The sequence below is a fragment of the Halichoerus grypus genome, chromosome 5, assembly GCF_964656455.1.
Source record: "Halichoerus grypus chromosome 5, mHalGry1.hap1.1, whole genome shotgun sequence".
In the NCBI taxonomy this organism is placed as follows: Eukaryota; Metazoa; Chordata; class Mammalia; order Carnivora; family Phocidae; genus Halichoerus; species Halichoerus grypus.
Window position 1 is genome coordinate 13332746 of NC_135716.1, and position 24635 is coordinate 13357380.

The 24635-nt window shown below is 52.6% G+C and overlaps 1 protein-coding gene across 6 annotated transcripts in view; it reads right to left on the bottom strand.

Moving 5' to 3' along the window:
* LOC118530831 (uncharacterized) overlaps positions 1-24635 on the bottom strand; it is a 250586-nt gene that overhangs the window by 154380 nt on the left and 71571 nt on the right. The gene's annotated exons all lie outside the window — the stretch shown is intronic.

Here is a 24635-nt window from a genome sequence, read left to right on the forward strand (position 1 = left end):
CCTGAACTAAAGGCAGACGCTTCACCGACTGAGCCACACAGGCGCCCCTGAGATGGGAATTCTTGTTTGCCTATTTATTGGAGGAGTATGCACAGGAGAAAGGGAGTAGGGGGCACAGCCAGCCGCTGGCGGGGGGGGGGGGGGTTCAGCAAGGACGTGGTCTCAGCTGGACACCAGTCTCGGCCTGAGCCCACGGGAGTTCTGGCGCATGAACGGCACCACAAGGTTCACCCCACTTGGAAGCACAGGGGCCTGGCCTGCTGCACCTCTGGGGAGGGGCACTAGGGGTGAGCAACGTCTTGGATGAGGCAACAAAATCTCCGGAGAATGGAGCACTGGGAAGGAACTTCAGCAGCCGGGAGGTGAGTGTGCCGTCCCCTGAATGGGACCGGGGACAGAACACCAACAGCATCCACTAAATTAGTCATCACTGGCTGACCAGGAGATGACCAGCAATGATAAGAGTGCCCATTTTTGAACGTTTCCTGCCTAAGCCAGACACCGGGCCTGTGCTGAGTCAGCCACTCAGATGAGTGCTAAAGCAGCTGGGACAGCAAAGGACGGGGGACACCAAGAAGCCCGGCACAGGTGTCTGGAGGGACATGGGAGAGCATGAAGGGCACATCACCCGAAAGTGCGTCTCTTCCCTGCTTCTCTCTCCTGAAGACAGACACCGTGTGATGTCACATGAAATGGGCCAAAGACACAAACTCAGTCCCCCGTTCTCCTATCCAGAAAAACCCCAACAGGACGGCCGAGGAGGCCTGTGTAGATCTTTTCAAGAGATTACATGCCATCAGATACTGTCCGTCAGAATTACCAGATAAGCCTCCTACAGTGTCTGGCATACATTCAGTGCTAAATAAAAGCTGAATGGCTCACCAGCTGAGCACATTTCAACCTCCACCACATGCTTAATGTTAACCTCCTAGACCTTTCCCAGAAGAGCGGAGACTCATTTCTGAATGAGCGTGCCGCCTCCGCATGTCCATCAACAGATGAATGGATACACAAAATGTGGTATATTCACACAGTGACGTATTATTCGGCCATAAAAAAGAACTAGGCATTGATACATGCAAGAAGTTTCACGGACGAAACTGGGAAATATTACGCCAAGTGAAATAAGCTAGTACAAAAGACCACGTGTATAAAATGAGGACACGTACGTGAAACAGACAAACAGGCAAATCCATAGAGACAGAAAGTAGACCAGTGGTTGCCTCGGGCTGGGGGAGTGAGTGGAGAGAAACGGGGTGACTGGTCACGGATACAGGCCTTCTTTTTGGTGTAATAAAAATGTTCTAAAATAGACTGGGATGTTCGCACAACTCCAGCGACATATTAAACCCACTGAACTGTACACTTTAAGTGGGTGACTTGTAGGGTATGTGAATTATATCTCAATAAGGCTGTCCTATGGCGCCAGGCCAATCACACCACCAATGCTGATCCCAGCCACTGTGCAGAGACATGTTAGCTGTGGCTTCCAGAACAATCTGTGCCAGGTCCGAACAACTCCACGGACACAAAGACATGTGTCCCCGAACACACCCCCTGACAGAGGGAAGACCCTACCAGCTGAGAGCCAGAAGTTTTTCAGAATAGCTGCTCCCCACCCTCCCACCCCCCCAAAACTCTGACCCTCGCAATCCAACGCCACGACAGAAGGGCCATGCAGCGGACGGCCTGGAGCTCTTATTTTTGTCTCCCGCCCCGAGCAGTTCCTAAACAGTGGGAGTTAAATATTTATAAAGAAGTCACTGTTTAATGTTCCATCTGTACTTGCGAAGCCTGACGCAGGGAAATGCTGAAGTGACAGCTGATTATACAACCCAGGGGAAGCCCGCGCACCGGGGCGCCTGAGAGCCCCCAGGACTCCGGCCTCACCTTCCCTGCCTGTTGTTTCCCGCCGAGCTGCCTTCCTCCTTCTCGGGGAGCCCTCCACTGCCACCCTCCTCCTCCTCCCTCCTGCCCACCAAACCAGAGGAAATAGCCCTTTTGGCCAAAAGCTGCAGGTCTCATGGTTCCTGATGAGTTGCTCTGAGCAGTTCCTGAGCGAGCGGGGTGCAGTGGGTGGGGGGCGTCTCCCTGCAGAGAAGCAGCGCACACAACGGGGGGCCTCCAAACCAGAGCGGCAAGAGGTGCACACGTGGACCAGGATTGCCTTCTGAGGATCCCCCACCCCAAAACTGTCCTCCCAGCAGGTCAGTGCCAGGCACCAGTCTGAACATGAGATTGAAGGTGAACACCAGGACCCAACTCCCAGACCTCACAGCCCAGCTTCAACCTTCTCTGCCTCAGTCTCCCCAGCTGTAAAAGCCTCCTGGAAGGCCTGGCTGATTTACAAGAGTCGCTTCTGAGCATGAAATAAACATGACATTGAGGGTGAACACCAGGACCCAACTCCCAGACCTCACAGCCCAGCTTCAACCTTCTCTGCCTCAGTTTCCCCAGCTGTAAAAGCAGCCTGGAAGGCCCAGCTGACTTACAGAGTCGCTTCTGAGCATGAAATAAGATGGAACTTAGGGGCATCGAGCACATGTAGCCATTCTTATCGTGATATGAAGATGACCACCACCACCTGCTTCCCTTTCCTGGCTCCATCCTCACTCGGCTGTGACCTTGGGCTATTCTGGTTGCTTGTCCCTGCCCTCCACAGTGGCCTAATCAGCAAATGGGAATGAAGGAGGCAGGGTGGGGAAAGGGTCTTTGCAAACTAGGAAATACTGCTTCTGGCACCCGTTAGGGGCTGTCAGTGTTGCTGGTAAAGTGCAGGCGCGGAGGTGAACGCTCACGCTTTCCCTGTCACCCCCGGGACTCCTTCTGGGGCCTGGGCACGTCTGAGAGTGGCTGATGCGCGGGGGCTGGAGTACCTGCTGCTCTGGGGGACAGCTCCACCAGAATCTGCCTTCCCCATTCGCCCCCGGAACTCCCACCCACTCCATGTCCCCAGGGCCCAAGGCAAGGGCAGAGGGGAGGCCTTGCTCCAGCCTGCTGGGCAGGAGGCTCTGAGCCAGGGGGACCCAGATCAAAAGGCAAGGTCCCTTTCTTCAGGGACTCTCCCTTGCTCCGGGAGCCAGACACAGAAAGGACTCCGGTGAGCACAGGTGCAGAGGGGATCAGGGGGCACAGGGAGGTGTGCAGGCCAGGCAGGGAAGAGGGAAGAATGGGGGCAAAACCTGAGCACAAGGAACCACGTGAAGAATGGGACCCAGAGAAGAGCTGCTTGACTCGAAGCCACTTAAAATCGGGGCCAGATATTTATAGTTAGTGGGGCAGGCGCATGTCGTGAAAAGACAAGAGGCAAGCACCTGCTTTGGATACTCAGCCCCACCCATCTGGGTGTGACCTTGGGCCACTCAGGTCACTTGTCCCAGCCCCCTTTGGGGGAGGACTTTACGAGAAACAGAAAATTATCAATATCAAACATTTTACATTCAGAACTTAACGATTTAGCATTTATATATTACAAATCTATAAGGCATTAACTACAAATCATTATAAATACAAATAAGGTCTGTCTTATACTTCAATTTGAAGTTATCATTGTAAACTTCGCTCTAAGTGTTGGTCACACAGAGAATGAATCCAATGCCAAGGCTTTTCTCACCACACACTCTGGCACAAAATAGAAACTCCCTTCGCTCCTCATTAAAAGGATTGTTTTACAAAAGACCTTTCCGGACTTCCTCAATCTTTCCAAGGCCTCTTCATTTTTTTTTTTTTTTAAGATTTTATTTATTTATTTGACAGACAGCGACACAGCGAGAGAGGGAACACAAGCAGGAGCAGCGGGAGAGTGAGAAGCAGGCTTCCCGCTGAGCAGGGAGCCCGATGCGGGGCTTGATCCCAGGACCCCGGATCATGACCTGAGCCAAAGGCAGACGCTTAACGATTGACCCACCCAGGTGCCCCTTCAGTTTTTTTTTATTGTTTTATTTCTAAATCACTTTCTTTTGGTTTGCATGGAATCATCTTTTCTTTCTCTCCTCCGCGTTAACTGGGCTGATCCTGCCAGAGCCCCCAAGCCTCCCCAACAGCAGTCCTCAGAACCCCTGCCTGCTTCTCTCTCCCTAGGCTGCAGTAAGTACCCTCTCTTTACCCTCTAGCTCCCTTTGCAGTTGCTTCCCCTGCCAGTGAGGCCCCCGGAGGGCAGGGGTCTGTGTCCACTTTGCTGGCTGTATCACCCCTGGGGTATCAAGCACTGCCCCAGTGCCTGCCACACAGAAGGTGCGAGACCAGTGTGCGTGATTCAAGGAGCCTGCCCACAGTACCTGTGCCTGCCTCGGGAGACCCTGCGGTCTGGGCAAAATGCGCCATTTCTGGCCACTGATCTGCCTTAGAGAGCAAAAGCCCTGGTACCCAACTCCCCCACGGTCACGGCACTGAAAAAGGGGGCAACCGTGAACAGGACAGATACATACTTACCACAGCTGCATGTGTATTCACCAATCGAAAGGCAGGGTCTTTCTTTGGGCCACTGACTGGAGATGCAAATTGTCTTTCTTGCCAAGTACACCCTCACCGTGCAAAATCTACGATTTCTGATTTCCACTGCTTTAAAGCAGTACAAAAGTTAGTCATCTGCAAAGCACATGGAATACAGACTCCTTATAGTTTTACTGTGTCCTTTTTTCCCTCTATCTTTTTACAGCTGTTTTGCCCCTAAGTGATTCAGTGACAACTTCTTAGCAAATCGATGTTATCCGTTCTTTCCAAAGTACTAAACTTAGTTTTCATGCAACAACTCTCTTTATACTCAATTTTCATCAGGTTATGTAACATTTAATTACCAACACAACTAACTTTTGGCCAGCCCAGGCATCCGAGAGTGGGAAAAGGCTTCTGGCACGCCAACAGCAACGCGAACATTTAACGGGTGTTTGCCACATGCCAGAAAACACTGTTCTGAGCGTTTACATGTATTAACTCATTTAATGCTCATAAACACCCTAGAAGGTAGGTACTCCTCTTCATCCAGTTTTACAGAAGCCTACAGGCGCAGAGAGGTCACCTAACCTGCCCAAGGTCACACAGCTAGTCAGGAGCAGAACAAATGTCTTCATCTGGAAAACTGGACTCGCGGGTAGCCCACCAGCCCCGGGGCCTTCAAGGAGCTTGAGGCCTCACGCAGTTTGCTGCACAAAGAATGGGCAGCATCCCTCCCCGGCGAGGGAGCCAAACAGAGGTCAGTGAAGAGTTTCTGCTATTCTTGCCCTGGACTGACAGATGTTTACAAGGTCTGGCCATCAGCAGATGACTGATTATCGTCAGATGTGGGTGGGCTGGATGCTAGCAATGAGTTTATTAGTGCGTATTTTCATGTTATGATGACTTCTGCCCCCCTGGACAATCTGTCTGTAGGAACACAGATACGGAGGACCCCTCAACTCCTGTGTGGCTGGGGCATGAACTGTTAGTCCGGGGAGGGCAAGAAATGAGGTGGGTTCGGAGCTAAACAGAGTTCAGGGCAGATGTATGGGGCCAAGGGTTTTGGATGAAGTGTCGTCTATACATGTTGCTTCGTTGTCCACCAACCAGCCTGCTGCTTCTCGCAGCAGATGGCAGGGGATGCAGATCCCTCACCTGCTGGTGTGCCAAGCAGTGCGGGGGCGCGGGGGGCCTGAAAATGGGATGGGGGGCTTACAGGTGAAGCCTTTCCTTCCACTTTCTGACCTGCCTAGAGACGCCCACAGGACTCACACTGCTGGGCCTGCATGGACCCACCCATAACTTAAACGGATGAGGCCCAGAGGGTCTGAAGGCCCTGAGCAGAAGCCAGACACGTCTGCCAGGTAGACAGGTAAGATCCACTGGCCTCTCAGTGTCATGTCTCTTTCCCTGCCCTGTGCCACAGTCCCCCCGAGCAGTGACTGCTGGGGGGAGGGGGCCACAACCCCCCCTCCCAATTTCACAAAAGGAGGGAGAAGTACTCAGTCTCCAAAGGCCCCCTCCTGAAACCCAGGCACACTGACACAGTGTTGCTAATTAAATAACTGCAGAGGAGAGGGTCAAGAAAAGGAAATGGCTTTGCTACCTGAATCCCTTCCATGGGGTGGAAGAGGTCACCTCGCTATTTCTTGAGATAAAAAGCGTCAAAGAGGAGGTCAGGGAACATTCCGCTTCTCAGTGCTGAAAAGGTGCCACGCTGGAGAGAACAGGCTCTACGGCAGCCAAGGTGCTACCCGAAGTGTGGGGGCAGCGGCTTTAAAAATACAAGCACAAGGGGCGCCTGGGTGGTGCAGTCGGTTAGGCGTCCGACTCTTGGTTTCGGCTCAGGTCGTGATCTCGGGGTCGTGGGATCGAGCCCCGCGTCAGGCTCTGTGCTGAGCATGGAGTCTGCTTGGGACTCTCTCTCCCTCTCCCTCTGTCCCCACCACACACACCCTCTTTCTCAAATAAATAAATAGTTCTTTAAAAAAAAATAAGCACACAAAAAAATGCCACCTTAGACTTTCCTGCTCTCCTGTTTATATGGGGGGCTGGTCACGTCCCTGATCTCCACATGCAGTCACATGGTGAGGCTGGGGATGCCTACATGCACTCAGCATGTGCTGTACATTATTCCTTTAACTTCGTCCTCAAACACTGCTCAACAGCTGGGGAAACAGACTCAGGGAGATTAAGTGGCATAACCAATGCCAACCTGCTGGGTAAGCAGTTAACCCAAGGAGATGACAACTCAGAAGGGACATGGCATCTGCCATCATCAACTTGGAGGCTGTCATCTGTAAGAAGGGTCTGTTTCATCGGGAAGGTCCCCGGGATCAGAACCCAGAGAGTTGGGAGAAAGAGCCCATACCTCAGCAGAAGGAAGTACATTAGAACCGTCAATGCCACCTTTCGGTGGTAGTAAGTGCCCCATCAGTGGAGGTATTTAAGGGCACACTGGACAGACACGTGGCTGGGTTGCTACAACAGGAGAATCAACTTATCTCACCTGTGGTTGCGGTCCCAGCCTGGACTGCAGCAGGGATTCCATGAGCGAATCGAGTCTTAAGCGCTTGCTGTGTCCTGCGTGCACGCGGCAAAGTCCATACAACCAGCGTGTTTCAGGTTCAAGTTCTCTAACCTCTGTTCATCCCCCCCACCCCCAAAAGCTAGATAACCCATACGGGTGGCACAAGCAAAGTCTCCTTTCTCCATCGAGCCATCACCCAACCATTCACAGAGGACCTACTATGTGCCAAGTGCTGTGTGGGGAATGTGGATGAAGAATGCAAGTCTCTAGTTCCTTCTTCTAGCACCTACAGCACAACGGGTCAAGTTCATCAATGACAGCAGAAACCGGTGCATGTTCCTGGGCCCCGAGGACTCCAGACGGTGCTTCAGAGCAGTTGTGGAGGCCACAAGAGTTGGTGGTTCGATCATGCCCACTGACAAAGGAGGCCAGAGGCCAGAGAGGACAAATGGCTCCCTATGTCCACCCAGTGAGTAGAGAGCCAGCCTTCAAATTCAGCCAGTCCAAATGCAAAGGGCACCCACTTTCCATGATGCTGCCAGGTGCAAGGAGACACATTCCAGTACCAACGGGAAGCCCCCTCTGCCAGGAAAGTCAGAACCTGCCTCTGCTGTCTGCACTCCTCCACCATGGCCTTGAAGGTCATTCCACCCATTTCTTTATATTTCACCACTGGCCCAATCCAATTCCGGTGGCACTGGCCGCCCCGGATGCAGGCCAGAGCCAGGCCACGCTCCGATAGCGGAGATGAAAGGCAGCGCTGCAGTGTGCATGAGGTCCCAACAAATGTCAACTGCTTTCATCAGGAAAACCCCAAATTACCCGCTCTTACACACAGTCTTTCATCTCCGACAGGGCAAGCAGAGGCTGCTTATTAGAAAAGCTGCCTTGTCCACAATCTCCCTGGCGGGGGCTGGGACTCAGGGAACACAGGCCGGCGTGCCCCCCCTCGGATGCGCAGCACTGGCTCGCGGAGGGGCGGCGGGGCTGTCGGAAACACGGGCCCCACTCTGCCCTTGGCCGCTGACTAACCGGACAGAGCGCAGTTCTGTCCCGGCCCGCCGCCACCACTGCCGGGGGAGGCCAGCGCCAACACACAGCCGTGCCCAGAGCCGGCAGCAGGGGCGCCGTGCCCGCCAAGCCGCCACTCTGCGCCTCCCACACACACAGCCCGCAGCCCCAGGAAGCGGAGGTTTGGGACCGCAAACATAAATGTACAGCAAGACTGACCAGCCCCTCTATTTCTTCCTTCTTTCTTTTTCTCTCTCTTCTCCAGCAAAGCCGGCAATTGAGAACTCCACATCACAGATTCCTGTGGCTACAAGGGGCCTCTTGAGGTCATCAACACCGTTCTCCCACATCAAGACAAGCCCATCCTGAAGCTGTCGCAGAAGGCAGGCTGCAGTCCTCAGTAAAGGGATCTTAGGGGAGGCTGCTGGCCTGCCTCGTTGCTATGAGCGCAGTCTGCGCCTTTCTGAATCATAGCAGCCATTACACTTGATTTTCCTATTTTATTCCAATATCTATGTCCCACTCTGGGATATTGACTGTGAGCTCTTACGACCTCCCTGTATCCTCAGGACTCAGCATACTGCCTGGGCCAGAGGGGCTACCTAGTAAATGTGGGTTATGTGTGGGTGGGTGGGTGAGTGGGTGGATAGGTTTGTGGATAGGTGGAGGAGTGGGTGGCTGGGTGGATATGTCAACGAATGGGTGGGTCAATGGATGGGTGAGTGGGTGGGTCGATGGATGGGTGGGTGGGTGAATGTGTGGGTCGACGGATGGGTGGATCAGTGGACAGATGGATGCAAGTTCAGACAGAAAAGAGAAAGACAAAAGATGGTTGCAATTAGGGGCTATCAAGCACACCCACTGTAGACTGCCAGAATCTTCAAATTTGGGGGCCAAAAGGAACTTGAAAGATCTTCCAAGTGTCCTTCCCCCCTCGCTTTGCAGATGTAAAAAACGAAAACTCCCAAGACGGGTTGCCGTGTCCATTGTCACGTGACTGCGACTGAGCGAATCCACAGTAACACCTACAGCTTTTGGCCACCTCAATCAGAAAGAATCAGTGCTAATCCAACCCGCTGTCAGAACCAAAATGATGCTCACACCCCTGACTCGTACACACACACTGCCTCTTACCCCAACCCGTAAAGCTTCAGTTACGTGCTCCTAAAAAAGTGATGGAATCAAGCTGAAGAGGGCCCAGGGACGAAGTGATGTGGGTCTTCCACCTTGATAAAGCCAGCTTCAGGCAACAGCCCAACAACTTCCCATCAGAAATGCCAGTCCTCCCGTCTCTGCCTGAAATCACACACCTCTGCAGGGTGAGGGGGGAACAAAGCTGAGCATCTGCATCGTCCTCCACTATGTCTTCCTGCAATACTTCTCACTAAGAAAGAAAAAACAGCCCAAATCCAAAAACCAGAATGAAACTGTCCATCTCCAGCTTCGTGATGGAGAAGAGAGACAAGTCAATCCACAACTGTTTCCTGATTACCTCCTGCGTGCTTGGTCCGGGGCTGAGCGCACACAAAGGACAATTAGAAGTCTAAATCATGGACCAAGCCCACAATTCAGGTCATGGACAGCCTCCTGCTCCTTCATTCTCTTGTTCAGGCAGCAAATCAATACTGAGCACCAGTCGCATGCCCTTCGGCTAGATTTTGGGGTTTGGGTCTGTTCTCTGCTGAGTATGCAAGAACGTTGACCTTGATTCAAGGAGTGACCTGCCCATCCCTCATGTCCAAATGGTGCTTTTTCACCCTAAAAGCCCAGACACAGATACAGTCGGTCCTCACAACCACCCCAGGGAAGATTCCTGAGTGTTCTCCTGCTCTCCTATGACACATTTAGGGAAACTGAGGTGCTGCGGGTTTAAGAGACTCATCCATGATCACACAGCAGGACTGTGATTCAAACCTTCATCTTTACATAATAAAATTAAAAAAAACAAAAACAAAAAAACCTTCGTCTTCCATTTTCTTTCAGCTACAGATCTTTGCCTCCTTGGGAAGGAGGTGAGCAGTGTGTGTTGGAAAAAGATCCCTGTAGGTGGGTGGCCAGAGTGGACCAGGCTTCAAAGGACTTGGGATTGAGGAAGGTACGGGGCAGGTGTCTCCTGAAAGGATATGAAGCTGAGTTGCCTGGAGTCAAGGCAATGCACCCATGGGCTGAGCACAGTTTGACGTGAGCTTGCAAAGCAAAGCCAAACAAAAGCCTTTTGTGTTGCCCAGGAAGAAGAGTACAGAAAAATGATCAGGTCCGACTCAGACAAGCCCATGTTCCACATCTGCCGGTGCCTCTCTAAATGATGTGCCCTGAACCTCTACTTTCTCACCTGTGAAATGGAAGTAACAGAGCCCATTCCACCTCTATCGAATTCACTGGGGCCAAGAGTCAGACGTAAAGCACGTAGAGCACGTGCTCTATGTTTCCTCTTTTTACCCCAGGGGGACCCAGGTGTGTTTGTTTTAGTTGAGGTGAAATTCACAAAAAATAACAGTAACCATTTTAATACACACAGTTCAGTGGCATTTAGTACATCCACGATGCCGTACGACCACCTGTCTACTTCCGGAACATTTCCATCACCCCAAAGTAACGCCTCATCCCCATGAAGCAGGTATGCCCCATTGCCTCACAACCCCAGCAAACACCAAGCTGCATTCCGTCTTTATTCTGGGTATTTCCTAAAAATGAAATCACGCAATATGTGGCCTTTCGTGCCTGGCTTTTTTCAATGTTTTTGAGGTTCATCCATGCTGTAGCACGTATCAATACTTCCTTCCTTTATACATGAAGGAGTGTGTATCCACGAGTGCAATCACTAGGTCACAGGGCCATTCTACAGCAAACTCTGTGAGGAGCCACCAAGCTGTTCACCACAGTGACCGTCACCCTGTTACCCACCCCCAGCAGTGCACCGGGCTCCAACGTCCCTACACCCTGGCCAACACCTGGCATTTTCTGCTCTTTTGAAAGTATGATTACAGCCATCCTAGCAGGTACAAAGGGATGGCTCATGGCTTTGATTTACACATTTCCCTAATGACTAATGAAGTTAGGCATCTTTTCATTTGCCGGCCATTTGCATATTTCCTCTGGAGAAAGGTACATTGAAGTCTTTTGCTCATTTTTGAATTGGGTTGTCTGTCTTTTTGTTGTCGAGGGCTCAGCTGTGCGGGGGCAAGGTGGTGGCAGACTCCTCTGCCGCCTCAAGACGAACAATCTGGTGGTGACAGGCACCTCACACAGATGGGCCTGGGGCAGGACAGCCCTGGGGGCAAGGCCCAGCCCTGCACTCGGAGAGGCCGCACCTGTCCCGGGATGAGCATCCCAGCAGAGCAAAGACACAGCTAAACTGGGCTGGGAAGCCTGTAAGGAAGGCGGAGCGGGGCCGAGAGAGGGAAACACTGGAGATGACTTAACACCTTCCACTGGCCTGGAGTGGCTGAGCAGGGGATCGGCGGAATCAGTGGCCAGCTGGCTTCTACTTCCACAGCAGAGGGATGGGGGAGGAGGTGTGCACAGCGGGTGAGCCGAAAGAAGTGCTGCCAGCCCAGAGAGCATTGTGAGGCCCCGAACCTGGCCGGATCTGCCAACACCTGGCACAGAACACAGACCACCGGGCAGGCGGGTGGGGGGTGTGGGGGCTCCACCCCCACCCGCACAGCGAGCAGTGTCCCCATGGGGCATCACGCTTACTGCTGCCATCCCTCACTGAAACACCAGAGGTGGGACTGGCCGCAGTCACACATGGCCCAGCAAGAACCCTGATGCCCCATGGCTTCCCAGTGCCAAAGGGCACACGCCAGGTCAAGCTCGGTGGATGAATTTTCTGATCACCGAGCTACAGAGGGAATCCTGGCTTGAACGCCAGGTACTGCGAGCAGACGTGTAGAGGAAGCCATGCCTGAGCCTGGGGGGGCAAAGCACTCTCTCCACACCAGAGGAAAGCACGGGCACTCTGGGGACACCTGCACGGAAAGGCCAGATGGACAGGGTGACGTGAGCTGGGTTGGCAGAAGTCAGCAAGAAAGGGAGGAGAAGATGTAAGAGTGACCCTATATTAGGTGTCAGTGGACCTGAGTTCAAGCCTAATGTCACCATTTACAACTTGTAGAATTCTGGAAAATTCCTTAACCACTCACAAGCCTTTCTTTCCTCATCCACTACAATGGGAATCACCAAACTTCTTCACTAGTATGGTGGTGGGATAACCAGTGGTGGGGGGAAGAGTCAGCTCCAGCTTCACAGAGCCATCGCCTGGCAGAGCGCCCACCTGCATGCACTCGGCAGCCTGTCCCTGTTCAAATCCCCAGCCGGCCACTTACTCTCTGAGGGATCTTTGGCAGATGACTTAACTCCTTCGAGTCTTAGTTTGTTCATCTTTAAAATCGGAGTGGTAATAACAGAACCTATCACGTCGGGCAGTTGTATGGGTTACAAGAGTTAACACACGTAAACCACTCAAGGTGCCCAGGAAGTACCCCCAAAATTTAGCTAGCTATTACGATTAGACAACCTTCAGGAAAACAGTCCTTCCCCCTCAACTATCTGCGTGGTTAGTACAGACATCTGCAGTGAGCTGAATGCAAGCTCCAAATGCTCACGCCACAGGGTCACAGAATTTTTAAACAGGTGGATCTGTTCACTCTTGAGGAAGTGAAGAGACAGCCCAAAGGCTCACCTAACTAGGGGCATATTCAACAAGGTCTCCTCCAAAACCCAGTCCTGCCCCTGCCCCCAGCCCCATCCACCAACTGCCCACACTGAGCCGCACCCATTCTTTATCCATCGTGAGCCAAGCACCACCCAGAAACCTGCGGTGAGGTTCCGTTAAAACAGTTTATGGAAAGGAAAGCTGCTCCTTCTGTCTTCGCCTAAGATAAGCGTAGTCAGAGACCGGAGAGGAACCAGGACGTCACCTGCAGCACTGACTCCTGGTCACAACAGAGACATTCTCAATGTCCCTGAGCACAGCACAGCAGGACCAGCATGCTCTCAGACACAGCTGGTGTTCAGCTCTAGTTCGGTGGCTATGTCTTTGGCAAGTTCCTTAACCCCCCTGGGCCTCAGTTTCTTCATCTGTCAATCAGGGAATCCACAGGGGTTGTAGTGATGAGACATAAGGAGCCCCAGAGTGCACCTGGCACACAGTCTCTTCCCGGATTCCAGCCCCACACTCTATAGCCGCTGGAGAGATCGCCCTCGAGAACCCCCGCTCCCAGGCTAGCCCCTAGAGAGCCTCTGCAAGGCCTGCAAGTGGAGTGCTAGCAGCAGGGGACCGGTGGCCACCGGGCTCTGTTGCGTGGGTCAGCGAAAGCGTGCTCAGGAGCACTCCAGGCTGCAGCTTTCCTGGTGACAGCTCCCAACACAGACATGCCTGGATCTACTTTAATGTCCAGAACAAAGGAACGTGGCTGTCAGCAAAAGGCAAAAGTGTCCAAGAGGAGCTGGGCAGAGGCCGGAAAAAAAGGGGAGGTCACCTACTTCTGGGGGTCCTGCCTGTTCAGCCTCCCCCAGACTCTGAGCATAAGCCCTTGAGAGTGACCCTGTGGGAGGCTGAAGGAAAGTCTGCACCCCTATCCATTCCCAGAACCCTCAGTGGTTAACAGCACAGGCTCTGGAGTCAGACTGCTGGCTCTGGAATACAAAAGCAGCCACTTTTAGCTGGGTGACCTCAGACATTATACTCAACCTCACTGATCCTCTGTTTTTCTTGTTTGTAAAATGGGGCTAATGACAGCACTGCATCTCCTAGGATGACTTCAGGAATTAAGTTATATAACAGATGGCCAGGACTTAACCACTAGATCAATGTCGGCTATGATTATTAGCTACTAATCGAATTATTACCATCAGCAAGTCATTTAATTTCACTGATCCAACAAGTGGGGGCTTTGCAGTTGTCCATCTGATAGAGATTCCCAGCAAATGAAGACAGTTCAGAAAAGAGGAAGGCATTAGCATGTTCTCCCAGATTCCTACAAGCTTGACCATCTCAGCTCAGGATTTCACACCTGCCCCATGGAATAGAGGTTCTCATCCCCAGTTTGCGGATGCGGACACCACAGCTCAGTGGCCCAGGAAACAGAAAGTGAGTCAATTCTTTCAGGAACAAAAACAAGCTCCAAAAGCATCCCCTCCTGGTGCACATTTTCATCACCACTTGCCCCCCGCAAGTTCATGCACATCTGCTCCCAACCCCCAGCACCCCAATCCTCCTCTCCTGAGTCGAGGGTGGAGCCTTAATTCGGCATCCTGCCAACTGTTCTTCCCACCCTAATGTGGCAGAGCTGATCTCAGGGCAAGGGTGACGCTGCACACGGTGTGCGTGGGCCCGCCCCTGCACCCCACCATCGGCACCTGGGGGCTCACCCCTCACACGCACAGCCTCTCCCCCCGGCCTCATCAGAAAAACTACCTCCCCTGGCGCAGCAGGCACATGCCGAATCTCGGCCACAGTAACCACTGCGGCACCTACAGGGCTGACGTACAAACAGTCCTCAAAGAACAAGAGCGTGAGTGCCTTGCTTCTGTCTGGTTCCAAAAGCCTGAGGCCCAGCATCTTCCTCACAACCCTCCACTCCTGGAGGCTGGTCACTGCCTCCCAGAGGGGAGTCCTGGTTCCCTCTCCCGTCCCAGTGTCTCTGCAGGGGCTGCCCATGGCCCGGCTTTCCAACACGCGAGCCTCCGCATTCCAGGACCCCCCCATCCTGCTCTGAACCACCATGCCCACCAAGGACAACACTGACCTCCCCACCAAGCAGAGCTGCAGTTCCCAAAGGTGCATCCCGTCCACTTAGCTTTTAAATGAACAAGAGATGCCCACGGGTCTCTCTCCAGAGAGCTTGCCTACATGCTCAACATTATGCATGTACCAGCTCATTAAAATAATCTCCAGATGTGAACACTAGCTTTCTTTACTCCCATTCTGCAGCTAGGGAAACTAAGGCTCAGAGAAGTGCCTGGTCTCGGGTCACATGCTCGTCAGTAACAAAGCCATGATTCAAACTCAGGCCTTCTCACGCTCAGACACATCACTTGAAACACTGTACTAGACTGGGTTTCCTGCTGTTTTTCCCACTTTAGGGAGGGGCAGGTGTGCCTTTCTAGTACCTACCCTGAAAACACAGCAGACATCCACATATACTCATTGATTATCTGAATGATAAATAGCAGCTGATCTATAAAGGGGGAGAGCGGCCTGTGTGACCCCATCCCCTTTAATTCGGAGAAGTCTCAACCGGTCTCTTGAGAGTTCATCCAGCAGCGAACATGGGCTGGCCCCACACTAAGGGCTTTGAAATACAACGTGAGCCCAAACCTGGTCCTCCCACCAGACAAGCTTCCAGGCTCACGGGAAAGCCAGACCCACACGGCGGGAGCATGCTGTAGCAAAAAGCAGGTAAACGCCTGTGAGCAAGGGGGATGGGGCAACCAGCCCTGCGGGGGGGAGCCAGAGGAGGCTGGGTCTAAAGCCAAGGTCGGTGGGGACTGGGCGAGGCAGGAAGCACCCCATCAGAACGCCCGCCCCCTCTCCGCACTGGTGATGGTGGCCTGCTTCACCTCCTCGTGGCAGGGGCCCCATGGCCGCACGCCTGGGTCCAGACACCTCGGGTGACTCCTCCATCCAGGGAAGCACGCCAGGAAGCCAGCCGTCCCAAGAGATGCAATCTCAAGGTCCCAGATGATGGGAGTGTTGAACCAGAGGTCCCCCCAGGGGGTGGAGAACCGGGTGCGGAGCCCCAAAGACAACAGGAACACCGTGCACGAGTCACCAGGCCCGACGCTGCAAACACCGACCATCGCCAGAACACGAGGCCCGGGACGCCTGGAGGCGGTCGCGCGTGAAGACCAAAGCTGGGTTGTGCTTCCTGGAGTCATACCATATGTCGCCTCCCCAGATGACCCAGAAAAAGAAAGAAAAAAGGCAAATTCCAGAAAGATGAGGCAGCCACAATATGAAGATAGAGAACGGCATGAATGATGCGTGATGGAATTTCCTCCTGAGTCACTGGAAGGCACAGGAACCCGGCTCCGGGTTGAGGGAAGCCACTCAGGCCACGTGAATCGGCCCCTTGTTCTCTCTCGGGGAGAAAGTTAAACCAGGAAGAAGCTGGGTGTGGAATGTGCACACTCCTATCCTGTTCCTCCTTTCCCTCAGCCCCTGCCGCCCCCACCCCACCCCGGCCCCACCACCCTCTCCCTCCTCACCACTGCCACAAATCTCTGGCTGGGAAGACCCCACATCCACCATCCCTAGAGGGGTAACGAAGAAAACAGGGTCCTTTAAAATGGTGAAGACTTCATGGAAAAATATAAAGATTTCACATTTCTCTTTCTGCAGCCCAGGCTTACTGACCCAAATCTGGTCATTTGAGCCTCTGTGTAATAATCCACGAGTCCATCCACAATGCAGTCTGGATTGTCTGTAGTAGGTTTTTTTCTGCCCACCAGCCCTACCTGCCCCAACCCCCTTCTCCCTGATGGCCCCCAGGCCCATGTGCACCCGGCAAACCAACAGAGCTGGGGTGTACCACCACCACCCCCCCAAAGTGGTTGACTTCTGGAGTCCCTTTAGGAGAACGGGACTGTAAATATAGCAGGCTAGTGTCCATTCCATCAGGTGCAAAGATCCAGCCTCCCCCAGGGCCCCCTCTGTCCATCTGGGACCAGAGTCCTGGCATCTCACGTGATAGGTTGTGACATTTTCGGGGCAGGGAGCAGGCAGCCTGGGGAACGAGGTTGGGAGTCCCAGGGACGCTCACAGAATCCCAGCTTCGGCCTCACTAGCTGGGTGCCCTAACCTGTCCAAGCCTCGGTTCTCAGAGCAGTGAGATGAGAGTCCCACAGCATTTACCTCTTGGGGTTGCTGGAAGCTTTATTTAAGTCTTGGCACATAAAAGCCATTCAATAAAGGGTAATTAACATACAAACACTGTGCAACCAATGTCTACACATCCACAGCCTCTATGACGTGACGCCCAAGACCTTCCCATCACACAGAACGGACGGGAATAAGACTCAAACACTAGACCATGGAAGCATCAGGAGAACACTGGCTTCTCTGGGCAGCAAAACAGTTTCCCCCTGCCTGCTGATGCTCCTCTCATCACAACAACCTGGGAACACAGGACATCAGAAGTGTCCCTAAGCCATGTCTCACCCACTCATCACACCAAAGGGGTACAGCCTGCCCCGCCCAAGCCTGAATTTCCCTTTTACCTTTGTTGCTATCTAAACGTTATACATCCTCAAGAAGATGCAACACGCCAGGGCTCCCTGAATCCAAAATGCAATGTCACCTGGGAACCTCCAAGCCAGTGGAGGTGTTTATTTTGGTGCTAACTAGAGAGCTACTGAAACCCCAGGAAGGACTTCATTCAGCCTGCAGGCAAGCAGCCAGCCAGTTTCTTCCCGTCTTGCTCTGGCTCTCGAGGCTTTTTGCAAGAATGCCCTAACACACGGTCGGTGCGTGAAGGCAGGGCGGGAAAGGCGCTCACAAGGGAAGAAGGACCCAGCTCATCCCAAGAGCTGCCACCAACTGGCCTCCCCTTGGAGTGTAAGCATAAAAAAGAGGCAGAGATCTCTGTCTTCCTCTTTGCAAAGACACTAGCCCCACTGCGGGCGGGGAGGTGGGGGACACCCTCATGACCTCCTCTGAGCCTTATCACCTCCCGAAGCTCCCACCTCCGAATACCATCACTGAGGCTTAGGGCTTCAACATAAAAACGTGGGGAAGACACAAACATTCAACCTCAACAGAAGAGCCATGATGACCCCACTTTACAGCTGGGAAGTAAGTAACTGGCCCAAGGCCACCCATCTAGCAAATGAAAGGGCCAAGACTAGCGCCAGGCCCCCTGAAGCCACCACACTCTATTGCATATGAAGTGACCCAGAAGACTTAGACCGTGGCGTCAGGTACACCCAGGGCGGGGGGGGGGGGGGGTGCTAACCTGCCCTTCCGCTCCTCACCTGCAGAACAGGGGTGACAGCAACAGCCTCTCCCAGCGCTGCTACAGTGACTGAGTAACGTGAAGCCACGAAAACTACCAAAAGGAAGCAAATACGTACTCGACAAACCCACAGGGCCTCGATTTCTCAGCACGGTGCCCTGCACTTAGTAGGTGCTTGACAAAGACGTGCCAAATGCAAAGACCTTACAGGGCTGTTAGGAACTGCCTGCCCTCCAGACACTTAAGTAATGCGCATTCTCTTCTCCAGGTGAGGCTCCCCCTGGACCTCACCCCCGAGGCATCACGTGGTGGCCTGCAGCCCGTCCCCAGCAGAGACAGGGATGCTTGGCACACCCACGAGGCCTGCAGGTGGGAGGCATGGGCACCCACCTACAAAGCAGGAGGGGGAGGGCCTGGTGACCCCTCAGGCCACGCGCGCCCCAGGGACGGCAGGAGGCCATCGAGTCCCAGGAGGTGGGACTCCCAGTGCTGCCACCAGGAACACCCCGGAACAACCTGGGCGAGTGGGTCACCCTACGACTAGCAGGGGCTGCTCCCAGTGGAGCATCATGGATACGGTTTTCAACCATTATGCCCTTCTATATATTCTATATTTTCTCCAAAGACCTTTATTCGTGTTACCATCAGAGAAAAGGTTTAAGAAGAAAACAGGCTAGGGCGCCTGGGTGGCTCAGTTGGTTAAGCGACTGCCTTCGGCTCAGGTCATGATCCCAGCGTCCCACATCGGGCTCCCGACTCAGCGGGAAGCCTGCTTCTCCCTCTGACCCTCTCCCCTCTCATGCTGTCTCTCTCTCTCCCTCTCTCTCAAATAAATAAATAAAATCTTTAAAAAAAAAAAAAAAGAAGAAGAAAACAGGCTATTTCACAGTATACACATTATTTTCCCCTTACCAAACCCAAATTTTCCATTTCTAATTCATTCAAAAAACGGGGGGGAGAGGGCTCTCAAACTTTGTGTTTGACCCTCTCTCACGCTCTCGTTTCTCTCAGCTTTTCCACAGCATGGATCTTCCTTCCAGCACTTTCTTCTCCACGCCATCCACAAACGGCCCTGTTACCCTACTCTCCTTTACTGTTCCTGAGACACAGGCTTGGCTGGAAACCAAGCCCCCTCCTGGCTGAGACTGGCTCCCACGGTGGTCTCGGTGACACCCGCGTCCCCCACGGTGGGGTCCCCAGCTCCTCCTCGGCTGTCCACACCTGCACAGATGTGGCCTCATCCAGCCCCCCAGGAGCCAGCCTAGTGACACCTGGCCCAGCCACCCCTGTCAGCTTTCAGCGCCCGTTTCTCCACCACCCCCACTTCTTTTCTTCTCTCTGCTGCCCACGCTTCGGCAGGGGGCAGCCGTGGCACTGCTTCTTTGATGCCCTGACTGTGGTCCTGCCCTCCGTGCCAACCTCATCTCCTTCCAGAATTCACCTCATTCTACAAGTAGGGAGCCGACCGGACACAGGGACGCAGCGGCGAGCATCACTCAGAGCTCCCCAGCGCGCAGGGAGGATCCCCCCCGCCGCCAGCACGCAGGGGGTCCCAATGGGACGGCAGCAGGGCTACCCCCGACAAGGCGGAAAGTGTGCGTCCCCGTGCATCGTGCCCCTGGGGACATCCACACGTGCGTGTGCAAGGAAGCTGCCCCCAGCACTGTTTACAGTAGCAAAAACCTGGAAAGGACCCAAAATCCACCAGGAGGAGCATGAAGGAACGAACAGATCTGTAAGAAAGGGTGAGGCGTGACCGACTGCAGCCCACGTTCAGAAGAGTGGTACTTCTGGGAAGGGAAGGAACTGGAAGGGGGCAGGAGAACCCACAGGCTTCCGCTGTATCTCTAAATTGTTCTTATTTCTTCAGAAACAAAGATCCAAAGCACACACGCCAACCTCATTTAAGCCCGGTTAATCCTGGGGTAGGAATGGGGGAGTCTGTTAAATGACCCTCTGCGGCTTCTTGTTTTGGGCCTCAGATCTGGAGATCATGCAAAGAGACAAACAATCCCCCAATCCGAGCAGGTTCTAGAGCCTGGCAAGTCAGTCTGAAGGACTCAGGAAGCAGAGGAGAGCAGAGCTGGTGGCCCTCACAGTGTGCCCAGCATCCCAGCATGGCTTCCGAGGGACACAGGGCCGCCCGCGTCCCGAACACACCTCTAGTGCTGCCTGGCCTTCACCTTGAGCAATGTGCTTGAACCCATCACCTGTGCCACCTCCAGACTCCACTGCCAAGAGATCAGGCTCAGCCATGGCAGTCCAACAACGGCCACGCGGGCCGGCTCTCAGGCACTTTCCCAGGGGCGACTCCTTTGGTCCTTTCAACAAGCACATGAGGGACAGGAAACATGGACCACCACCTCATCGAAAGACGAGGAGCTGGAGCCTCAGAGAAGTCCCAGGAACCGCCTGAGCTGACTCAACAACTGGAAAACAGGGCAGTCACAAAAGGAACCTACTGGCAAATCGGACTTAAGTTCAGGGTTTACTCTGTGTCAGGTTCAGAGGCGGGGACTCGTAACTGGCCAGACTTCACATCTCAGGTCACATAATTTTCACAAGGACCAGCTCCAGGTAGGAGGAAAGTAAGGTCCAGAAAGACCAAGTGTCCCCCCCAAGGTCACACAGCCAGGAAGCCCCAGGACATACACATGGTCCTTGACTTTCTAACGTTCCCGGACAACCTCCCTAGAGCATCTCTCCATCAGGAAAATTCTTTTTACAATGAGCATCATCCTGTTCTCTGGAAATGCAACACAGTGTCCAGGGCCCCTGGGTGCGCAGAAAGCTGGGAGCTGGTCCTGGCTGATGTTTATTTGTCTGTCTCCTGCTAAACCCCAGGGAGCTCACCAGAGCAGCTGCTCTGGCTGGAGCCGGATAAGCCTCCGGGGGGGAGGGGAGGGTCAGGGCAGTTCCTGGTAATCAGGTAGAGCTGACCCCCTCTCCCCAGAACCCCCACCCCACGGCGGGGGGGGGGGGTCATAAGACGGTGGCAGACAGAGCAGACACAGACATGAGAGGGAAAGACCCCCACCCCCAGCCACTGTCCTGCAAAACCAGGCAATGTGACCAGAAAAAGAAAGGGGACAAAGCATCCCCAGCCCCCACCCACCAGAGGAAATAACCCCCTACCCAGAGAGCAGCCAGCGAGCCTCAGCCAATGCAGCCCATCAACGACAGCAGTCTTCCTGCCCAGCTCTGGGCTCCAAAGCCTTTCCCCGGAAGTTTCCATTAGCCGGAAATGGAGAACGCATCTGGAAACTGTATCAGTCAACAAGAGCCTGCCCTCTTTATCGTACCCCACTAGTCCTAACCGAGTACACCTCTTGGGTCCTGAAGTCAGAATAATGGGAAAAAGTTTCCTTTTTTTTTTTTTAAAAGGCACCTGGGTCGGGGTGCCTGGGTGGCTCAGTCGGTTAAGCATCTGCCCTCTGCTCAGGTCATGATCTCAGCGTCCTGGGATCGAGCCCCACATCGGGCTCCTCCCTTGGCGGGGAGCCTTCTTCTCCCTCTGCCTGCTGCTCTCCCTGCTTGTGCTCTCTCTCTCTCTCTCCCTCCCTCTGTCAAATATATAAATAAATAAAATCTTTTAAAAATAAATAAATAAAGGGACCTGGGTCTTTCAAATTTCTCACACAGCTCCTTACTCCCCCCCACCTTTATAGCTGACAATTATCCCCCCAACTTTGTCAAATATGCTCTCCTTCTCCCATGATGGCCTGCCTTGCCCACCCTGGTGGCTCCCAATGCCCTTCTCAGGTTAACCAGGCACCACAAGGAAGACTCAGAGTCACCCACCCTCGCCCAGTGGCCAAGGCCACAGTCCTGCCCCACCGCGTGAGAGCTGTTTTATGCAGTTGCTATAATCCTTTGATTGCCTCCAAACTCGCTCAGGGATAACAGGGGGTTGGAGAAAGGGTGGGAGGTCAAGCAGAGACCGTTCTGGAATCCGCTCCCTTCATTAACTTCGGAATTCCTCAGGCCAGTGTTTTCTCAAGCCTTCTTACCCTGAACACTCACCGGAGAGAAGGGGGCTGAAATCCTCACATCCACAGGCTCCAGCTTGAAAAGCCAGGACCCGATTTCCTGGGATAAGGGAGAGGTGAGGCCAGCAGCCACCAGGCCCCCCCAGGGAGGAACTAACATTTAGAGAGTAAATACTAGCTGACCACACTGAGGTAAGAACTAGAGATTCAGCAGTGTCATGGTTCCCACTTTGCAGATAAAGAAAGTGAGGTTCAGAGAGGTTTAGGAACTAGAGCAAGGTCACACAGCTATGGAACGGCACTGCTTCAAAACCTGGTTGTGTTTTGCTCTAAAGACCACATTCTTCCAGTAATTGCAGGTATCACTCTAAGAGGGCAAGGATCTCATCTGACACTCCCATCCACTTTGAGAGGTAGGATGCTGAGTAGCTGGTGGGCCTGGAACCCAGGCAGACCACTTACATTAGCATTAAGGCCTGTGTGTAATTCAGGACCTGGGCAGTGCATCCGACACCACAAACAATCTAAGTTGACCTCCCTGCATCATTGCTGAGATGACCCCTTGCTAATGCAATACCCCCTGCCAAAATGCATGTGCCTTTATGTTCCACGATGGGTCAATATCAGAGGCTGAGATATAGTAAGGCCTCAATAAATGTTTGCCAAATACATGGTAAAAGAACTAGCAATGCCAAAGTCGTCTGTATTTTCCATAAAACCCAATGAAAGCACTGTCCGTACACTGTTTAACAAGCTTCATATAAAGACCACATCTTGGGGCACCTGGCTGGCTCAGTCGGTAGAGCATGCAGCTCTTGATCTCGAGGTTCTAAGTCCAACACGTTGCGTGTAGAGATTACTTAAAAATAAAATCTTAAAAAAAAAAGACTATATCTTGTAACAAATTTTTCTCAGTGTTTATAATCCAGAAGTTGTTCTTTTTCAATGACAAACAGTTTTCCCTCATTTAGACCAAGGGGCAAACTACAACCTATGGGCCGAGGGCCAGTCCTTATAAATAAAGCTTTATTGGAACACAGCCATGCCTATTCATTTACCTCCTGGCTATGCCTGCTTTCCGGACGCAAAGGCAGAACTGACTAGTGGTGACAGAACTGTGTGTCCTACAAAGCCAAAAATATTTACTACCTAGCCCTTCACAGAAAAGTCAGCCAACCCTTGACATACGCAGACAAACAGAACCCACCCAGTGTGTTGGGCTAACTAGGAAGTCAGAGCAAAATTTAATGTTAAATTTTAGTAACTCACTCATCCTCAATGCTCTTGTTTCTATATGCCTACAGGTTTTGATTTTCTAATTCCATTTCAACATTTTATTTAAAAACAGCTGGTATTCCCTGAGTGCTTATTATATGTCAGGCACTGAATTAAGCCCTTCAATATGTTCTCTTATGTAATTCTCACAATGAACCCATGGGGTAGCTAATATTATTCCCTATTTACCGAGGAGAAATGAGTGAAAAAATGAGTGAATGAGTCACCAATTGACTTCATAGGCGGAATATTTACTATTTCATAATTCAACCTCAGACAGTAATAGAGGAGGTGATTGGAAAACTTTGGGTGCTCAATAAATATAATGAGTTGCCCGTGCCATGATCAGAGGCTGCCGTCAATTTGAGCAGAATTATAGGATTATAAAATCCTATCGTTCTGAGATTCTTTTTGTTTTCCATCTAGCTTTGGACTGAGCTGTGTAGTCCTTTCATCGTGCATCTTCTGGATTTAGGGAGGATCACGGTGAACTACGGCGCAGACATGTTCCTACATGAAGCAGAGCGTAGACCCACTCGGGTCAGGGGCAGAGAGACACCGTCTCCGGGGATGTGGCCAGAGCCATGCAGCTGGAGGGGCACAAACTACAGAGAACTGCACTCCAAATTCGGCCCTCTTCAAGAGGGCTGTGTTTACTTGCTGCTACCTTAATATTTTTACAAAATTGGCCCTTTTTTTAAACTCAAAAATCTAAGCCCTACGCTCTGATAACTGCAAAATAACAGGTCTCCTATGTCAATTGTGATCTTTTTCTAATTCAAGAGAAGGTAAATATAAAAGAATTATTTTTTTTAAAGTCAGCCTGCCCCTCAATAACCTAAAGGCATCTTGAACACCTCTCCACACACTGAGAACCACTGGCCCAGCAGGCGAAGGGACGTTGAAGGCTAACAGACTGGAGTGCGTGTACCAGCTTCTCTGCTCTCTCCAGAGATAAGTGATAAGTTGGGAAGCTTTCTGGATCTCTCTGAGCCTCAGTTTCTTCATACAGAAAAGGGGCACCACACCCACCTCGCCGGATTGGAAGGTTAACCAGGCACATTTCCAGACATTAATAAACACCAGCCATGAAGCAATCTCATGGCTGTTTGCTGAGAAGCCTGGGCTGCAGATTCAGCCTGGAGAATGAGTCACAGCCCTTCCCTCAGCTGAGCCCGTGCAGACTTCAGGGGACCCGGGCTCCCCTGTTAGGGAACAGGTCCAGGGCAATAAGCCATCTCTAGGAACGCTGGCTTGGGGTGTCTGTGTCGGTGGGAGGGCAGCACTGCACCCCTAGCCCCTGGATGAGTGTATGTGCTGTCAATCACCACAGGGGCCCAGCGAAAATAAGCAAATAAATAGAGGGTCAGGCCCGCTCTAGCAGCAGTCTGGGGGAACTGAGCTCAAAGAGAAACGGGCTCCTCCAAGCAGCTAAAG